Source organism: Delphinus delphis, chromosome 5 (genome assembly GCF_949987515.2).
Source record: "Delphinus delphis chromosome 5, mDelDel1.2, whole genome shotgun sequence".
In the NCBI taxonomy this organism is placed as follows: domain Eukaryota; kingdom Metazoa; phylum Chordata; class Mammalia; order Artiodactyla; family Delphinidae; genus Delphinus; species Delphinus delphis.
In genome coordinates, this window is record NC_082687.1 from 128,981,430 (window position 1) to 129,000,799 (window position 19,370).

General features: G+C 36.1%; 1 long non-coding RNA gene across 1 annotated transcript in view; it reads right to left on the reverse strand.

Moving 5' to 3' along the window:
- Positions 1-486: 486 nt before the first annotated feature.
- The window catches only part of LOC132426166 (uncharacterized), a 188,336-nt gene continuing 169,452 nt past the window's right edge, over positions 487-19,370 (reverse strand). Inside the window, exon 5 of the long non-coding RNA XR_009519620.1 lies at positions 487-567. This is a non-coding gene — a long non-coding RNA (uncharacterized lncRNA). The remainder of the gene's footprint in view (positions 568-19,370) is intronic.

A 19,370-nucleotide genomic window follows, 5' to 3' on the forward strand; every position in this document is an offset into this window, starting at 1 on the left:
AAAATATACATGACTCTGCAAATACATAAACAAAGCCATATTGATCCAGCCAAAAGGATTATTGAGCTGATAAAGCAAACTTTATATTAAGCCAAAAATAATGTGATTATGAATTGTAAGACTGAATTATTCATATTATTGATCAAAACCTATCCTTCTGCTTGTTAGTAGAATGTATGTGTTGTTGGATGTTGGTTATGAGATCACACCAAATTTACATGCATACTTGTGAACTCAAACATTTTAGTCCTCATTCAGCCTCTGAGAGCTAAGTTCATAGAAATTAGTACCCATGATAGTACCATTCTAGGGGGGAAAAGGGAGAAGAAGAATCCTATAGGGGACACCTCAGGTAAATGTTCTCAGTAAACTTAAATAATGTAATTTTCTTTCCTCAAAGACTGCTATAAAATGCACATTTGTAGATGGCTGGCTGGGTTTGACTGGGTTTTGTTTTAAAGGACTTACTTGTTTTATTTGAGCAGCAGCTTTGGTTCTTTGATCTTCAGGAAAAAGAAGGAGGGTAATGCACTGGGGACTCCTGATCAATATCCCTATTACTTTATTCTGAAAGAAAGAAAATTGACAATTAGATTTGAAAAGAAACCTATTTCAGCAGTACAATTTTTTTTTTTTTTTCGGTACACAGGCCTCTCACTGTTGTGGCCTCTCCCGTTGCGGAGCACAGGCTCCGGACGCGCAGGCTCAGCGGCCATGGCTCACGGGCCCAGCCGCTCCGCGGCATGTGAGATCTTCCCGCACCGGGGCACGAACCCATGTCCCCTGCATCGGCAGGCGGACTCTCAACCACTGCGCCACCAGGGAAGCCCAGCAGTACAGTTTTATACATTCCCAGATTTAAATAGATTTTTCTTTGCTCTTCTGTCACCCAATAACACTTTAAACCCAGAAATAATTTCATGGATATGTTTGAATCATGATATATGGGATACCAGATTGAGGTTAATGTATTACTCTAGAGCTCTGCATGTCTGGAGAAGGCGATTTTATTTCATTTCATTCTGGTTGTCCAAAAGCATTTTTTTTAGTGAAACTGACATTTAATGTTGTAATGTTATATCTGATCAATGAAGCTTTTATTTATATCAAGGGCTTTCATGCTGAGAAAATAAAAGTACAATCTACATCTCCTCCTCTCTTATCAGGGCATATTTTCTAGGAATGGCTTTCCATATTAATCAATTTAAAAGTTTACTGGAATGAGTGAATGAATGAATGAATGAATATATAATGCCTTAGTACTTCGAACTTCTCAGGTTGACTGCAAAGTAAAAATGTCAGGATCAACTCCTATCCCTTCACCAATACTGTTCTTGCTAAATTTTTTCATGCTAAATCCATTCAAGCAAACTTAGTCCTCAGTTTACTTAATCATTCCAACAGCATCACATAAAGGTGACATTTTTCTTAATCCTTGAAATTTATCCTTTCTTCGCTTCATGATATTAGCCATTTACCTGTTTGTCTGTTCTTTGTCTGTCACCTTTTTATACCGTCTTTGTAATACGGACATGTAAATGCCTGTGGAACAAGGCTAATTTCAATACTCTTACCTAATCTCCCACTCTGCATTCTTCTTCAAATTGATTTTATCCCACTAACTGTAAATGTCCTCATTATGCTGATAACTCACTTCATTATATATACGCCTCCAAATTCTTTTCTGAAGTCCAAAATCGCAGATTCAAGATCTAATTACTTTGCATCGATACTGAGATTTCTCACAACCATCTTTAACTACACATCTTCAGAAATAAAAGTTTACCTTTCTCCATCAAAATTTTTCCTCCCCTATTAATACACGTATCTTTAAATTGTACACCTGTATCCTCATGTGCTCAAGAAAAAAAAAACTGGCAATCATCCTAGAAATTTATTCTTCAAATCATATACACACGTTTTATTCATTCCACACCTCTAACATGTCTGCGTTTTATTGCCTGTAATAAAACCTGTCATCTTTATTACCTGCAATCCTACATAACCACATAATCTTTTACCTAAATTCCAAAAATTCCTTCTAGTGACCTTTTTGCTGCTATTCAAATATTCTTGTTTTGTTTTGGTTTTTTGCGTTATGCGGGCCTCTCACTGTTGTGGCCTCTCCCATTGCGGAGCACAGGCTCCGGACGCTAAGGCCCAGCGGCCATGGCCCACGGGCCTAGCCGCTCCACAGCACGTGGGATCCTCCCGGACCAGGGCACGAACCCGTGTCCCCTGCATCGGCAGGTGGACTCTCAACCACTGCACCACCAGGGAAGCCCTCAAATATTCTTTATAGTTCCCAATAAAAGCAAAGATCAATTAGATTTTTTAACCATTATAACTCAAGTACCTATTCTAAAACTTAAATATTTTTGACGGATGAATGAAGCCATCTAATTAAAACATTACTTAAAATTCCTTTTCATGAAATGTTGTGACAAAAAAGTGTTGTATTAGTGAGCATAATTCAATTTATACATGTACTTTTTAATTTCCTGCCCATGGGTGGCTTTCACTATTTAATATTTCTTTCAATTTGATAGCAATATACCTGCACCTTGCTTTGGATAAAAGAGAAGCACTCCTAGGAGTTTGATGCATTGGATTGCTGAAGTCCTGCCATTCCCTGCTGCACAAAACAAGGTAAGCAGCTTACCCGCTACTGCCTCATCAGCAAGAAGTGGGTAGAAGGAGGCAAGAGGAAGGAAGCAGGGGGAGTGTACAATCTCTGTGGTGGATTGGTTTCTTGTAAACAAGTCCTTATTTCTTCCTCGCCATAGTATTATACATGCTCAGTGGAGCCAGGGTATGCTCTCTCACCTCCTGGGTATCAGGTGTAGCCAGATGACTTCTTTTGGCCAAGCCAATGGTACGTGAGTGGAAGTGACAATATGCCAGTGTCAAGACAAAGATTTAGGGATCTTTGCGTGTTTCTACACACCCTTTCTCGGCATTGCTGTGCCACGAGAAGAACCTTCTTGTGGTAGCTTAAGTGACAGATGAATGAACCAAACCTCTCGTTTAATGTGAGGACAATAAAATTGTGTACAAATATTTGCAAATCAATTCACATAACTTAATTTCTCTTGGTCCTGCCCACAACTACCTACATTTTACCAGCTTGTCCCAAATGTAGTAATAACTCATTTTACTTTAGTTTTATATATGTATATAATAGCTGTACCACTGGTATGCAACTAGCAGCAATGCATGACATAGTATATATTAAAAAAATCATAGTTATAGAAAAAAATAAGTTGTCTAATTTACTTACTTTGGTCTCTTTATGACTTTTATTTGTACATTTTATTACTGCAATACAGACAAAATTGAAGACCAGGATTGGACTGTGGTAAATTCAACAATGTAATGTCACTTATTGTCCATATGGTTTCTGGTGAGAATTATTCTCAACATCATGCTCTATCAAGCTATAACGTCCATTATTGTAAAAATCCTTTTTACACACATAGGAAAATACAATATCATGAGTCTAAAATGTTTCTGACACAATTTCATAAGAGGCAGAAACTTTTATAATGTCACTCTCCGCTGCACTGAAAGTCACAGCATTAAAATTGGTGATTTTGCCATATTCTGCCTTCCTATGTTAAACAGTTTGTTTTCACATCCAAAAGGATTCTTGAGAAAAAATATTTTTTCTCTATTTTTTAATTTAGCTTTTAGTTCTAGAATGGCAACTAAGGCTCTATATAGGAAGGATGGGGTCTGGATATGATAAAGAATTTAAGAATAGAAGACATAGAGGAGTTTTGTTATGATAAATAAAGGAAAAAGGAAAAAAGGCTAAGTGGAACTTTGCTTTAAATGTGAGACAAGTGTAGGTTCAAAAACAAGAAACATGAAAGGAAAGGAGTTGGAGGATCAAGCTACAGTAAAATCAGTGAGTGAAGTTTGTGAAGCGGTGTGAGATGAGTGCCGAATAATCTTCGACTGCAGAATTATGGCAACATTTCATAAGTTAACTTTTTAAAATTTATTTATTTGCCAGTGAAAAGCCTACCTTTTGCATATTCCTATCTATCACAAAGATTTTGTCCACTGATACTTTCTGAAATTTGTATTATTTAGAATTCTATTATAATACTGAATAAATTTTGACACTATATTTTCCCTTTCTCCCTTAGAGATTCTGGGAGTCCAGCACCGCACTTTCTAACCCCAGAGTGAGAACTGCTGATACTAGGAGCTTATCTCTTACTATATGCAGAAGAGGAGAGAGAGAGAAAGAGAGAGAGAGGAGTTTTTGAATCAAGAAGCAGGGGTACAATTTCTATTAACTTTAAGACTGCATTTTCTTGTCATTTTCTGGCATCCATAAACTGTATATTCAGATCTAACCTGTATAGCTGAAATTAGTCAAAATTTCTTCTAAATTTTAGCAATAAATTTACTGCCAGATGTAATCTCTATTATTGAAAGAAGTTGTTTGGTTTTTTTTTTTTTTTCTATTTCATGTATCTTAAAGAGACAGTAGAAATTATTTTGGTAATATTAGAAATACACCATTTTCAATATGATATATTATTTTTAAAGATATTTTAAAATAGGACTTACATTTTAAAAGCAGACATAAAAGATGCTGTACAACAATTAATCTTCTTCTTTTCTCTGCCTTGTTAATTACTGGAAAAAGGTGATAAAGAATTAACAATAAATGTAGATTTTTAGTTTTGTATTTTAAGGTAACATTCAATTTATAAATAATCATTTGTAAATTCATAAACATTTTTAATTGCATATATATTTAGGGTCAAAATAAATTTTAGAATAATTTTAAGAGAATATTTATATTTACATTTAGAATCTTGCATCAAAATCTAATTTAGAGGTAACTATACCTATTTTCCTCAATTTTTAATATTTACATATTTAAGCACTGTTATGGACTGAATTCTGAACTCCATTCCCCTTTACTCATATATTGAAACCCTTACCCCAATGCCTTAGAATGTGACTATATTTAGAGATAAGGCCTTAAAGAATTAATAAAGTGAAAATGAAGCCTTTAGGGTGGGACTTAATCCAATCTGGCCATACAGAGGGCCACCTGGGATGTAGCACACAGAGAGAAGAGAACATGTGAGGACACAGTAAGATGGTGGCCACCTCTAAGCCAAGGACAGAGGCCTCAGAGGAAAACAAACATGAAAACACCTTAATCCTGGACTTTTATTCTTCAGAGCTGTGGGAAAATAAATTTCTGTCCTGTAAGTCACACAGTCTGTGCCATTTTGTTATGGCCGCTCCTGTTAACTAATACAAGTATTATTCAGCAAATAAAGCTTCAGAAATCTACATAAAAATTCATTTTCCATTTGCTGCTAAAATTTCAACTTCAGAACATGGCAAAAAGGGGGCTATTTATAATATTTTATGATTATTAACTATATGAAATAAAAATAAGAGAACAAAAGTTTTATCCACCAATGAGTATGTTACAGAGGAGTTATAATACAAAGAATATATTTGCCATACATAATTCAGAGAAGGTTATTTTATGTTAGGTGATTGTTCAGATAACCTATTTGACTTTTCCTAATTAAAATTAAACCATGTCCTCTTTTCAACAGTATTTACGACCTGCTTATTGCTATAGTCGTTGTGAAACGTTAGATACAGATGAACATATTATTGATAAAGTGAGCTGACAGAGTCCTAAAAAAAAGAGTCTCGGTCTTCAGCTCTCATTGATATTTCTGGTTATAATCATCTTATTTTATCATAATATTAATTCATGCATTAATTTATTTTTAATTGAACACTTTTCACAGATAGCAAGATAAATATTGCAGAAATAAGACATGGTCACTTATTTCAAGGGAACTCATAGTCACCTTGAGTATGAAGGACATATGAAGGAACAATAGCAAACAAGTTTTATAGTTGCTAAGTTATATTCAGAATGAAGGTACTAGGGACTGAAAGGTCAATTCTGGAAGAATTGGGCAGTAGACTATGATAGTTTGACTTGAAAATTAGCTAGGACATCTAAAAATTCACTTCTTCTGTTTGGAACAAGACAACTTGAATCAAGAATGAATACTTAAATGTAGCCCCAGAAATGGAACTAGCTATTAGTTGAACACTGACAATGGTTTGAACAGTGCAATTCAGATCTGGAAATCCTTTCTACAGAAAAATCTGTTTCAGCAGATTGGGGAGGATGGGATTTGTTTCTTGATCAATGGTGGAAAACATGTATGGTTACCACAGTTACCCTAGGAAATATAAGACAAAAATAATAATATCGCGCAACTTGATGTAAAATTTTACTTAGTCTCCCACAATTGTATGAGTTTATAAACTCATAGCAATGTTGATTTTGTATATGGATATGGAACAGAAAGTTAAAACTAGAGGAAGACCAATGTAATTGTAAAAAATACATTTGGCTTTCCCCTCTAGGGAAAAGTACAAAATATTTCAACAAATACTTTCTTAAATATTCAGATTTAAAGTGATATAGATGCAAATATCTATGTGATGATTAAATGGAAAAATATAGTCAATTAATAGGAATTTTGTTATTATACATTATTTGTCCTGAATGTGATAATTTCCTCTGCTAGGAGAGATACAATAATTAATACAAAATAGCACCTATTTTACTTTCAATAATTTATTTTTTTACGTATTTCTCACATAATCTTAGACAAGTAAAATTTTCACAGGGCTAGCCACAAGTATTTAGTTCCATTAACATAATAAGGAATAAAATGTTATTAAAGTCCTCATTTTTCTTTTAATTCCTCTTCTCAAAGGTGGAAAAAAGAAAATGTAATCCCCAGTGTCAACATTATGTACAACAAAAAATTTACGATGATTACAATGAGCAGCAAAACCAAAAGATTGATTCAAAACATAGGCTAGGTTTATTAAAGTTCTACCTTGAGGAAATGGAATTTTATCTACAGTTTCTTTTCACTAGCCACACTCAAAAGAACATACAGGGCTTCCCTGGTGGCGCAGTGGTTGAGAGTCCACTGCCGATGCAGGGGACACGGATTCGTGCCCCGGTCCCGGAAGTTCTCACATGCCGCGGAGCGGCTGGGCCCATGAGCCATGGCTACTGAGCCTGGGCGTACGGAGCCTGTGCTCCGCAACGGGAGAGGCCACAACAGTGAGAGGCCCGCGTACCGCAAAAACCAAAACCAAAACCAAAAAAAAAAACAAAAAACAAAACAAAACAAAAAGAACATACACAGCAAAACACACACACACAAACTTACTGCATTTAAGCCCACACACTACACACAAATACACAGAAACACCTGCCAGCGACCACACACAATAGAAGCTACAACTCAGATACTATCCGTGAGCTTTCAAATTTGTATCAGGACACACAAATGCTTATATTTCAACAGGAAGGTAACAATTCCAAGGTCGATCGATCTAAAAGGTAATACTAGACTTCAGTATGATTCAGTTACAGCAACAAACAACACTGCAATACGAATACAATTTCAATAATGTCTTGTCCTTGAATATACACATATAAACAGATAATTAAATATAGTGCAGTAAATACTATCACAGAACAATGTATAAAATCCCATGGAAACAGAGAGAAAAGAAAAATTAATTTTGATTTATACTTTCAGAGAAAATGAAAAAAAAAAAACAAAGTATATATTTGAATTTTACCATGAAGATTGGGTTCATTTAATAAAAAACTAAAGAGAGGAATGGTAGTCAGAATAAACATCAAAATCAAAGCCACAGAGTGGGAAAGTTATGGGATTATGTAATGTGTTAACAGTGAGTAGAGTACTGGCTTGAAAGTACATAACTTAGCTCCACAGGAGTGTAGAGATAAAGAAGCTAAGAAATGAGATTTGAAAGGTAACCTAAGGTCAGATTTTGAAGGGTCTCATCTGACAAGTTCAGGGGTGTATGCCTTATCCTACAGAGTAGGAAATGAGAAAACATGGAAGGATGTCTTTTTATATACATATAGTAGAATACATAAAACATACATGTCCATAAAGCAAAACATAGACCATCAAATTCACATTTGAAACTCCCGAAATTCCCCACCTATATAAATCAAATCTCTTTCTCTCCCCTGTTAAAGGCAATCTACTATGTTGGCATTAAAAAAAAAAAAGTACTAATATATGCAACCCTAAATGATATAGTTTAGGCTGTTTCTGATCTTTTATGACTTGCTTTTTGTTTTTCTCAAAATTATGTCTGTTGTGAGATTCATCATTTCTTTGTGTGTGTGTAGCTTTGGTTCATTCTTATGGATTGTTGTATGATAGTTCATGCATATATTCATACACACAACTTCATGTGTGTATTCATATACACATCTTCTGGAGGTCGTACATGTAAAATTTTCTCTAGCTTATGTACCTAGGTGTAGAATGGCTGGTTAAATGTTTCTGCATTTTTAACTTACATAAACAATGCCAAAATCTTTCCAATGTGATCCTACCAATTTACACAACTCCCACTAGAGTATGAAAGTTATCATTGCCCCTTAACTTCACCAATATTTTGTAGAGAGTTTTTTGTTTTGTTTTGTTTTTTACATTTTTTGCCTGTTTTGTTGTGTGATGGTCCTAACTGAGTTTTAAATTTCCTCTCCACTTGTTATCAGTAAAGTCAATCATCACTTCATATATTTATTTTCCATTTGGATTGCAAAATACTTATTCAAATGTTCTGCCTATTTTTTTCACTGGGTTTCCTATTTTTCTTCCTTATACATATTCTTTGGTTAACTATTACTTTGTTGATTATATTTGTGACCTATATCTTCTCTGACTTTGGATTTTAGCCCTGTTTTGAAATTTTCTGATGGCCATAGTCTAGTTTTATAGCACTCGATTTCTATACTTTCTACCTCCTTTTCTTTTGTTAGTAGGTTATCTAGGACTTCCAGTACAATGCTGAAAAGCAGTGTTGAGAGGCAACATCCTTGCCTTGTTCCTGAACTTACAGGATAGATTCAAATTTCTCAGTGGTAAGTATGCTGTTAGCTGTAGGGTTTCTGTACATATTATTTATCAAGTTCAGGAAGTTTCCCTCTATTCCTAGTTATTGAGAGTTTTTGCCATGAGTGGGTGCTGGATTTTGTCAAAGGTTTGCTGCATCTATTGATAGGATCATGTGATTTTCTTTGTTAGCTTTCTGATTTGATGGATTACATTAGTTGTTTTGTTTTGTTTTGTTTTGTATGCGTTGGGTCTTTGCTGCTGTGCGTGGGCTTTCCTCTAGTTGTGGCGAGCAGGGGCTACTCTTCGTTGAGGTGCGCAGGCTTCTTGCGGCGGTGGCTTCTTTTGTTGCGGAGCATGGGCTCTAGGTGCACGGGCTTCAGTAGTTGCAGCATGTGGGCTCAGTAGTTGCAGTACCTGGGCCTTAGAGCACATGGGCTTCAGTAGTTGCGGTGCATGGGCTTCAGTAGTTGTGGCACACAGGATTAATTGCTCCACTAAGCCTCCATGGGCATGTGGAATCTTCCTGGACCAGGGATTGAACCCGTGTCCCCTGCATTGGCAGGTGGATTCTTAACCACTGAGCCACCAGGGAAGTCCACATTAGTTGATTTTTGAATGCTAAACCAGCCTCACATACCTGGGATAAATCTCCTTTGGTCATGATGTATAATTCTTCTTAAACTTTGTTTAGTTCTATTAGCTAATACTCTGTTGAGGAATTTTGCATCTATATTTGTGAAAGAGACTGGACTATAGTTTTCTTTTCTTTCAATGCCTTTATTTTGTTTTGGTGTTAGAGCAATGCAATGAAATACGGGGCATTTCCTCTGCTTGGTAGATTTTACCGCTGAACCCTCTTAGGTTTGGGACTTTCTGTTTTGAAATGTTATTAATTCAAGTTTTTAAACAGATATAGGCCTATTCACATTATATATTTCTTCTTGTGTGATTTTTGGAAGAATTTCTCATTTCTCTTGTCCAGTCGTTCTTGCACAATGTCTCATTTACCCATTAGAGTCTGTAGCACATGAATCATAGCTTGCTTTTTAATTCTGACTTAATGAACATTTTAAATTCCTGGTCCGATAGTGTCAAAATTCCTGCCATAGCTGAGTCTGGCTCTCCTCCTTGTTCTATCTCTTCATACTTTTTTGCCTTGTACTATGTCTTGTAACTTTTTAATTGATAGTTGAATGTGACCTACAAGAACTATTCTGAATAGGCCTTTTGTAATATGGTGTTAAGATGTAGTGGGAAGGGGGGCATTCCATAGCCCTGAATTAGGTCTCAGCCTTTTTGTGAGCCTGTGCCTCTGGACTGTGAATTTCACACATGCTTTTCTGTTTTATCTCCCCCTCCTCCCTAGGTGGGGAGGATGGCTAACGTGGCTGAACTTAGATATTTTCCTCCTTTTAGATGAAAGTCTAGATGGGGCTGGAGTTGGGTATTTCCCTTCCCCAAGGTCAGTGAGTTCCGGTAACACAGATTTTGGAGGGCAGAACTTGTTATGAACAGAATGTTGTTATTTCAAAATGGCTGCTTTTCCCTGTCTCCTGCTGGAATCAGGAGGGGACTTTTCTTCAGTCTTCATAGTGAGAAGCCCATAGTAGGGCTACTGAATGTCAAAGTCACAAAGAAAGGTGTGGGGATCCACTAAGACTCGGCTCTCCTGAAAATTTTAATTCTCGAGCTGGTTCGCATTAAGCCTCCAGAAATTCATCAATTACAGTTCAGGTATTCTTACTTTGTTATTGGTTCCCTCAGAGGTTTTAGTTCTTGGATTTCTGCTCAGGTAAATTGTGATTCTCTGTACTCTCCTGTTGATGTCTCTAATTTTGTGGGTAACTGTTTGCCTGTGACCTCATTTCTCCTATGTAGCTAAGAGTTGTTGCTTTTTCAGTTTGTTAAGATCTTTACTTGTCCTTAGGTTGAAGTGGTAACTTTCAAGCTACTTAACAGAAGTCTCCTCTTTCTTCCATTTTTGCCATTGATTTAATTGACTGCTCCAACATCTGGCAGCTCAGCACACTCTCTCCAACTCAGCTGGGTTTCTGACAAATTGGTGCTGTGAGCAGGGAAGCTGATTAAACACAATGCCATTTGGAAAGAGCTAAAGCCTGAATATCCCTTTGGGATATCACCTTTGGGAGTTGTTAGCGGAGTCCATGGAGCATGCTAGAAGGGTGCTAGCAAATCATCTGCAAGAATCTGAGGGTTCCAGGGGGCACTTAATGAAGAGGCCTTGGGAAGTGCTAGCAGAGACTATGGGACTCTCCACCAGCCATACCAATGGGTCTTGGGGATTGCTAGCAGAAGCCATGGGGGCATTCTTGGAGGATGCTAGAGGATTGTTTTTATAAGCTTTTCAGTTCTGAGGGGGACCACTGGTCTTTCTCATTAGCCCCTGACTCTCCAGCTGAGCTTGTCCAGTTAGGTCTAATTAGAGATCCCACATAGGGGTTCAGCAAAAACAAGTGAAGCAGTTTCCTAACCACTGCTTAGACCCCTCCACCAATGTGGTCAGAGACAGTCAGAGGGGCTCTTACAAGCTGAGCAACTCTAAGCAGTAGCTGTCGCTGAAGCGGATAAATACCTTGCAGTTTAGCAAGATGTTGAAACATCAGGAGAAAAACAAAAAAAGAGTGTACAGCCTTTTGGTTTACTTTGCTTAGCATCCTGAAGAGACCTTAGAGCTTTAGTTAGATCTCTCTGGAAGCCTGTCTCTGCTCTAACCAGCCTGCCCTACACTGTTCAATGGGAGTCCCAGCTAAGAAACAGCTGTGCACTGTTTCTACTTCACTCTCCCTTCCACTCTCCTGCCCCAAAAAAGTTGTAGCCAAATCCTGTCAGATGACCTTAAAAATGGAAAATGAATGAAAAGAAAATTGCACTTCTTGGGCCTCTTAGATACCAGGCCACAGGTGACTGCTTTCCCTGGCACCAAAATGAGGGAAAAACAGATAATGGTCTCTGGGTCTGAGGCCACCACCACTGGGACCTTTACCAAGACTGACTATGGGTGGGCTCTTCTGGATGCTACAAATAATTGTCAAGGTCCCTATATCTAAATATATTATTGGTATGGATGTACTGTCTATGTACACTCCTGCTAGCTCTTTGTCCCAGCCCTAACGTAAGCGCTACAGTTAGAACCATTATAAAGGGGCGTGTGGAAGACTGTGAACCTACCTGACTCACTGCCTATAGTCCACAGGCTGCATTTTACTGGAGCCACTGGCAAGCATCTGACTGACATATAATAGAAGCCCCCACCCCCACCCCCCGCCCCGTGGAGATGAGGTATTTGAGTAAAAATCAGTTCGGCTCCTTGTAAGGTTTTTGTTCCCCATACAAATGCTCACCAGAGAGGTCCCCAAGCTGACAAGGAAAAACATAAGCAGTGAGCAGATCACGCTCGCCAAATAAATGCAGGGACTGAAGTGTTGTTCTCCACCCCAGAACAAACAGATATGCGAACAGACGGATTCATGAGAGGACAGCCCATGGAAATTCAGATAGCATCTTAGACTGGGCTTGCACACGTGGACTGCCCCTGTCCTCAGAAACAGCATGGAGTAGCTATCCTGGCTGCCAGACCCCGGCCAGGCTAAATACACTGCCCAGGGGTAGATGCCACGAGACCATGCACCAGGATATGCTTGGCAGGTAGATCACATTGAGCCTCCTGCCCCATCCAAAAGGCTTCACTTGGTCCTGAGTGCAGTTGAGGACCAAATGGCCACGTTGTCCAAGCCCTACAAGACTTCATTTGTTTCCTGTTGGGGTTTCCTATGTATACTGCATCCAAAAGCAGGCCCAGATTTGCAGCCCAAGCTACAGATCAATGGGTTCAGTCATTGGACGTACCACAGACTCTCCATAATCCACATCACCCCCAAGCTACGGTGATTAAAGGACATGCTTGAATGGACAATTAAAGGACAGAGTTTAGTGACGATGGGAGAGCTCGTTTCTGAGATCAGGTTATACAAAAGTTTCCGTCTGCTCTCCCTCTCTTGCTCTCTTGTTTGCTGGCTCTATGGGAAAGCCAGCTGACATGTTGTGAGATGTGCTATACAGAAACGCTACATTGGCAAGAAATTGGAGGAGTTAATCAACAGTCAATGAAAGACTGAGGACCTCAGTCCAACAGACACTGAGAAATTGAATCTTGCCAAACCCACACGAATGAGGTTAGAGGATTATCCCCCCCATCAAGCCTCAGATAAAACCTTGTGCAAGAGTCACCCAACTAAACTGCACCCAGTTTTCTAAGTCTCAGAAACTGTAACATAATACTGTTTGTTTTAGGTAACTAAATTTGGTGGTAATTCATTACACAGCAACAGGTAAAAAAATACAAACATAGGACTTCCCTGGTGGCACAGTGGTTAAGAATCTGCCTGCCAGTGCAGGGGACACAGGTTTGATCCCTGGTCCAGGAAGATCCCACATGCCGCGGAGCAACTAAGCCCGTGCATCACAACTACTGAGCCTGCGCTCTAGAGCCCGCGAGCCACAGCTACTGGAGCCCGTGCACCCAGAGCCCGTGCTCTGCAACAAGAGAAGCCACTGCAATGAGAAGCCCGCGCACCGCAACGAAGAGTAGCCCCTGCTTGCCGCAACTAGAGAAAGCCCGCACGCAGCAACGAAGACCCAATGCAGCCAAAAATAAATAAACTTATTTTAAAAAAACCATAAAAGTACAAGAAAGAAAATTGCAGGAAATCTCAAATGTGCTAAATATAACAGCACATAGATGCAACAGTGCTAAATATAATAGTGAATAAGAGAAATTGTGCAGAAAAATACTGCAGCATAATCACAGTAATGTGTTTTACATTAGAGAACTGAACAACATGATTTACCATAAAAAAATCAATTCAAAATGAAAAAAATGATCACTATGACATAGAAGTATCTAATAAAATTCAACAGCTGCTGCAGATAACATGATAAACTGCTAATAAACATTATTAAATTAACAGAGGAATTTACAAAAATCTTACAGCAAGCATTATATTGAATGGTAAAAGTATTTATTTTAAGAATGTTAAAGTATTTAAGATCAGAAACAAAACATATATGTCAATTAGCTAGTCAACATTTTACTTGAGGATTTAGCCAGCAAAGTAAAAGAAATTAAAAGTAATAAAATTAGTAGATGATTGGAAAGAAGAAATAAAAGTGTGATTATTTTCTAACTGCAAAAGATCGGTTTATTCAACTACATTGAATTTAAAAATATTCGTTTATAAAAATTACCAAAAAGTGAGTGAAATGCTTGAAGTCACAGACTAGAGAAATATGCCAAACACATAATTAGCTAAAAGTATGTATGGATCATATACAGATTCAATTCAATAATAAAAAGGAAAATCAGAAGGAAAATTGGCAAAAATATACAAATAGGCACTTAGTAAAGGAAGACATACAAATGGCACATAATGTGCAATACCACTTACCTCACTGTTTTTCAGGAAAATGTAAATTAAACTCACAACAGTATGTCATTTCACACCAACCAGATTTACAAAAGTTAAAAGTCAGACAGTATTTTGGGTTGTAGATGACGTGAAGTAATACGAATGCCAAACTGTGATAGTATAAACTAGCAAAATTAACTTCGAAAATAAATTACATTACTACTAAAGTTGACAAATCAAGACAGCAATTGCATTCCATAGCACTAGGAAACAAACAGTAGAATATTCCTCAGAGCATTCTTCTTCATACCAAAGTATAGGAATCAGCCTATATGATTCCTAACACTAGTGTGGCTAAAATCATTATATGCACACAATGGAATATTCCACTCTAATCAAAAGGAATTCTGTGAGATACATCCACTTGGATGAATATCCTAATCATGTAATTGAATCACAGATGAATTCCTCCAGTAAAGTCCAAAAACAGGAAAAACTACGTAATGTATACCTGTGGACACAAATAGTTAAGACTTATTAGTAAAAACAAGAGAACACAAATTTCAGGGGTTAAGCAAAAGGTCTGCATTGAGGGGCACACTTGAAGCTCTTAAAATACTGATAATATTTTGTCTCTTAGTCTAATAATGTATAGAAGGATATATATGTTATTATTATTCTTTAAACTATATGCATATATTTTAGTATATACATTTCACAATAAGAACTTTTACAAACTTTTAAGTGAGTTTTTAACTTTATGAGGTTTTGAAAGTATTTACCTCATTTTTATTCAAAATCATCTGTTGTCAGGCTCCAGAAAAGTATTTTCTAGCAAAAACATCTACTTTCAAATCGTTGCTTTTGAAATGAGTAATATCTTCACCATCTCTGATGAAACAGAAATGCCAAACTGAGATTTTATTGAAGGCATTCTTCACCTTATGAGATATGTCACATAGTATCTTTTAAACTATTTTTGAAGTTTTTTTGTGAACTCATTACTTCAAAGAAGATTATTCTCTATTCTTTACAGGATCCAGAGGGATCTAGATTTATTCTTTGTTAAAAAGGAAAATACAGGTATTCACATCATGTTAATATCACAAATGCAAGAAATACAGAATCAGAAAGAGAAGAAAAATGCAGTTTCTTTGGGTTTTCAACTTACCCCTCTGAAAGCCGTGCCAAAATGTTCTGTCACCAACTAAACTCTGTGTGTGCATAAAGTTGAGATCTAGAAACTGCTCTAGTGTAATCAGAATGCTAACTCAGGAATTATGGAAGCAATAATTGTAATTATTTAGTAACATTTAAAAGCCAACTGATTTGTCTAAAATATTTTTGCCCAAATTATTAGTAAAAGAGTCTGTGTAAAAACAAACACACAAGGAATTTTAAATGAATTCATTTAAATCAGTTTACTCCATGTGAATTCATTCATAGCAATGTCTACAATTATTTCTCTCACTTTTCAGCTGAAAAACAGTATTTTGAAGTTAGTTATAAACATTTAGACAGACTTTCAAATATATACATCAACTATTTTCTTTAAAATAGTTCTTCATGTGGGTGGCATTTATTCACATTTCTAAGTTCAATGCAAGATCATAGGTAAATTAAGAAAAGTGGTTATGCAAATATGCTTCTGAGTGATACATAGTAGAGTAATAGGTAATCACTTATTGTTTTCTCAAATTATTTGAGGTATTTAATTACATTATAATGCTTTTACAGGTTTTAAAATAAAAACAAACAAACAAATAAGACAAATGTACATCCACGTCAAGATTAAGATGAGAAGTGGCTGCATCTCTTCTGAGAACCTAACAAACCATTTATTATTTTTAAGTGCCTTATCCAAATCTTTACACACTATGGCTAATTCCAAATGTTTCGATCTGACTGTGTTCGATTGGTTGGAGCATCGTGTTAAAAAAGATTCATGATTTTAACTCCATAAATGTGTCCTCTTTTTCTTACTATTCTTCATTCACATGGTGAAAACAACAACAAAGCAGCCAATTGATATGTGTGTGTGTGTGTGTGTGTGTGTGTGTGTGTGTTTATATATATATATGTAATCACGAGTGCAAACAAGTTCTAATGTTTCCGTGTTCCTCAAAACAATTACAAGAAGGTACGAATTATAAATGGTACCTGAAAATGCACCAAACCATTGTGGGGATGAGATTGGCAGGTCTTTGCTAAAAGATCAGAAAATGAAATGTACATAATAGGAATAACTTATTTTATTGACAAACTGCTAAAGAAGTCTATAATGTTTTCCTTAAATATATGAAAAAAAATGTAAGGTTGATGTCTGGTGTTTAATATTGAGTCTATCCCAAATTCTTAGCTATTTATTTACATAAAAATATGAGGAAATGGCAGACATACTTATTACCATGAGCCCAATGTTACAGGGATAATCTAATACTGTAGTTTGATAGGAAATGTCTATAACAATGAGGCAAATGTATCAGAATCAAGAAAAATTTTAAATGCTTCACCATGTAAAATTGTCAAGTCTAACTTTATAAAATAACAACTTGGCTCTGGACTGGGCATTTTTCTGAACACCTCATAAGGATCAGTGTTGAGGAAACAGCATTTGCTTGTTCCTGTCACCAATCTATTGGTTTTCAACATGCAATCAGAGACAAGACGGTTCAGAATAATTGGTATGGAAGTAATGGGGAGTAGAATTGTCATAGTGTATCTCTACTGTATTCTTCTTTATGATATCATGAAGAAGGTACTGATTGATAAATGAGAAAGTTAAAGCACAGAGAAGTCCGTAAATTGTCAAAGGCCACACAGGTACAAAATAAGAGACAGGATTCTAAGCCTGCAAGTCAGCCTCCAGAACTCACACTATTCTAAAGTCCTCAAATAAGTCTTTTGAAATAATTTGAAGAGTAGGGAAACCTCATTATCATGTTTCAGTAGAAGAAGGAAGAATGTAACTTTGAAATGTATCCACTATATCAGCCATAAAATCTTCAGAAAACTAGAAGCTTCAAAAGGTAAGAAGACAGAGTGTTTATCAAACAGTAAAACAAAGGAAAAGGAAATAGAGTGAGAAAGGATGAAAGAATGAGATAATATTGTAAATAGATCATATAGGAAAAGTTTATGATGATAAAGATGCAATATAACATGAGTTAATATATGGAAAACATTTAGTAAAACACCTAGCACAAAGATAGTATGCCAGTAAACGTTAGCTATTATAATTTGTATAAATCCCGTGTCTCTAAAGAAAGCAAATCTGATCCAGACTTCGTTGTTGTTATTTGTTAGTTTATTTTTGTTTTCAAATTGGCAGAGTACAGATTGACAATTCTTGTCCTCTATGACAGCCAACACCACTTTTCCTATCTGAATCCTGAGAGCAGGTTTATGTTCATGACTCCACTTTTAATAGTAATTTCTAACAGCCATTTTGTAATTAATAGATGGTGAATTTTTCTTTTCTAAACTGTCTTTTTCAATGATTCTTAAGTTGATGGAATCGTGACCAATTTGATTTAAAGATTCACTGCAAATATGATCTTATCTTTTTTCATTCCCTCATTTCCAGTTCTTTACTTGTAAATATCCCTCACTTTTTTTTTTTTTACTTATTTGATGCATATATATTGAGCACGTACCAAAAGCCAGGAATGTTGTGTTATTTTCCCTGCTATGTGTTACACTATGTTCTGGCATTGGATATTGATGGAAAACAGTATATCTGAATTGAAAAGGAGATTCTGGATGCAAATGGAAAAATTCAGAATAATCTAAGGGAAGGAAAACTGAGAAAGATAATGAAACTCAGACATATCCTGTCAAATATTTTCATTTATAAGAAATAAAAATAAGGGAAGAAACAAACCACATTTTAATAAGAATAAATATCAAAATGGCCTCACAAGTGTCTTCACAAATAAATGAGAAATGTGAAGCAATATCTACAAAGTATGTTTGGGGAAAATTTTGTGACTTAAGAATACTCTGACTTGTCAAGTTGTCATTCACAATCACTTGTCATTTAAAATAAAGTCGTCTTAGATATTCAAGATTTCAAGAAAACACAATTCAAGTGACTTCTAAAAACTTTTGTTAACTGAATATTTTTCAATCTACTTGAGGGAAAAATCAAACTTAGTACCTTAAGAATGCAAAAGAAATCACTGTATAAAAGCAATTAAAAAGAAAACTAAATCTAGAAAAATATTTTTCATCTGGTTAGAAATCTGAATGTAAATGTCAATAAATACCACTGACTGAATTAATGTGAATGAAAAATCCACATTATAGTAATAATGATAGAGACATACTAAACAGGAGCAGAAAATGATATCACCAATGATAAAGTATTACTAACATATTCATGTAATATTGGCACCAATTAAATGATACATATTTTATCTTAATTTAAAAATTACAAAGCACAGTTAAAGGAAATTTTTCAAATTTTTAATCACTGATAAAAATTTAAATAGGTTAAATAATTTTCAAAACACTGGAAAAGAAAAGAGCAAAGCATATTATGATCCTTACACCAAAGGAGTAAAAAGAGAAAATGTGTAAAAATAAAATTTTAAATACGTTTCACAAGACTCATACATGAAGCAGAAACCAACACACCATTTTAAAGCAATTATACTCCAGTAAAGATGTTAAAAAAAAGACTCATATATGAGTTATATCAGTGAGTATAGATAGTTTAATATCTCCCATTTAAAATATTCACTTAGGAAATTAAGAAAACCACTGACAGAACAATTGAAAAAAATAAACTGTTAAAAATAACCAGAAAAGACCAGCAACATATGAGGAATTGTTAAATTCCCTACTAATTAAAGAAATGCAGGGCTTCCCTGGTGGTGCAGTGGTTGAGAGTCCGCCTGCCGATGGAGGGGACGTGGGTTCGTGCCCCGGTCTGGGACGGTCCCACATGCCGCGGAGCAGCTGG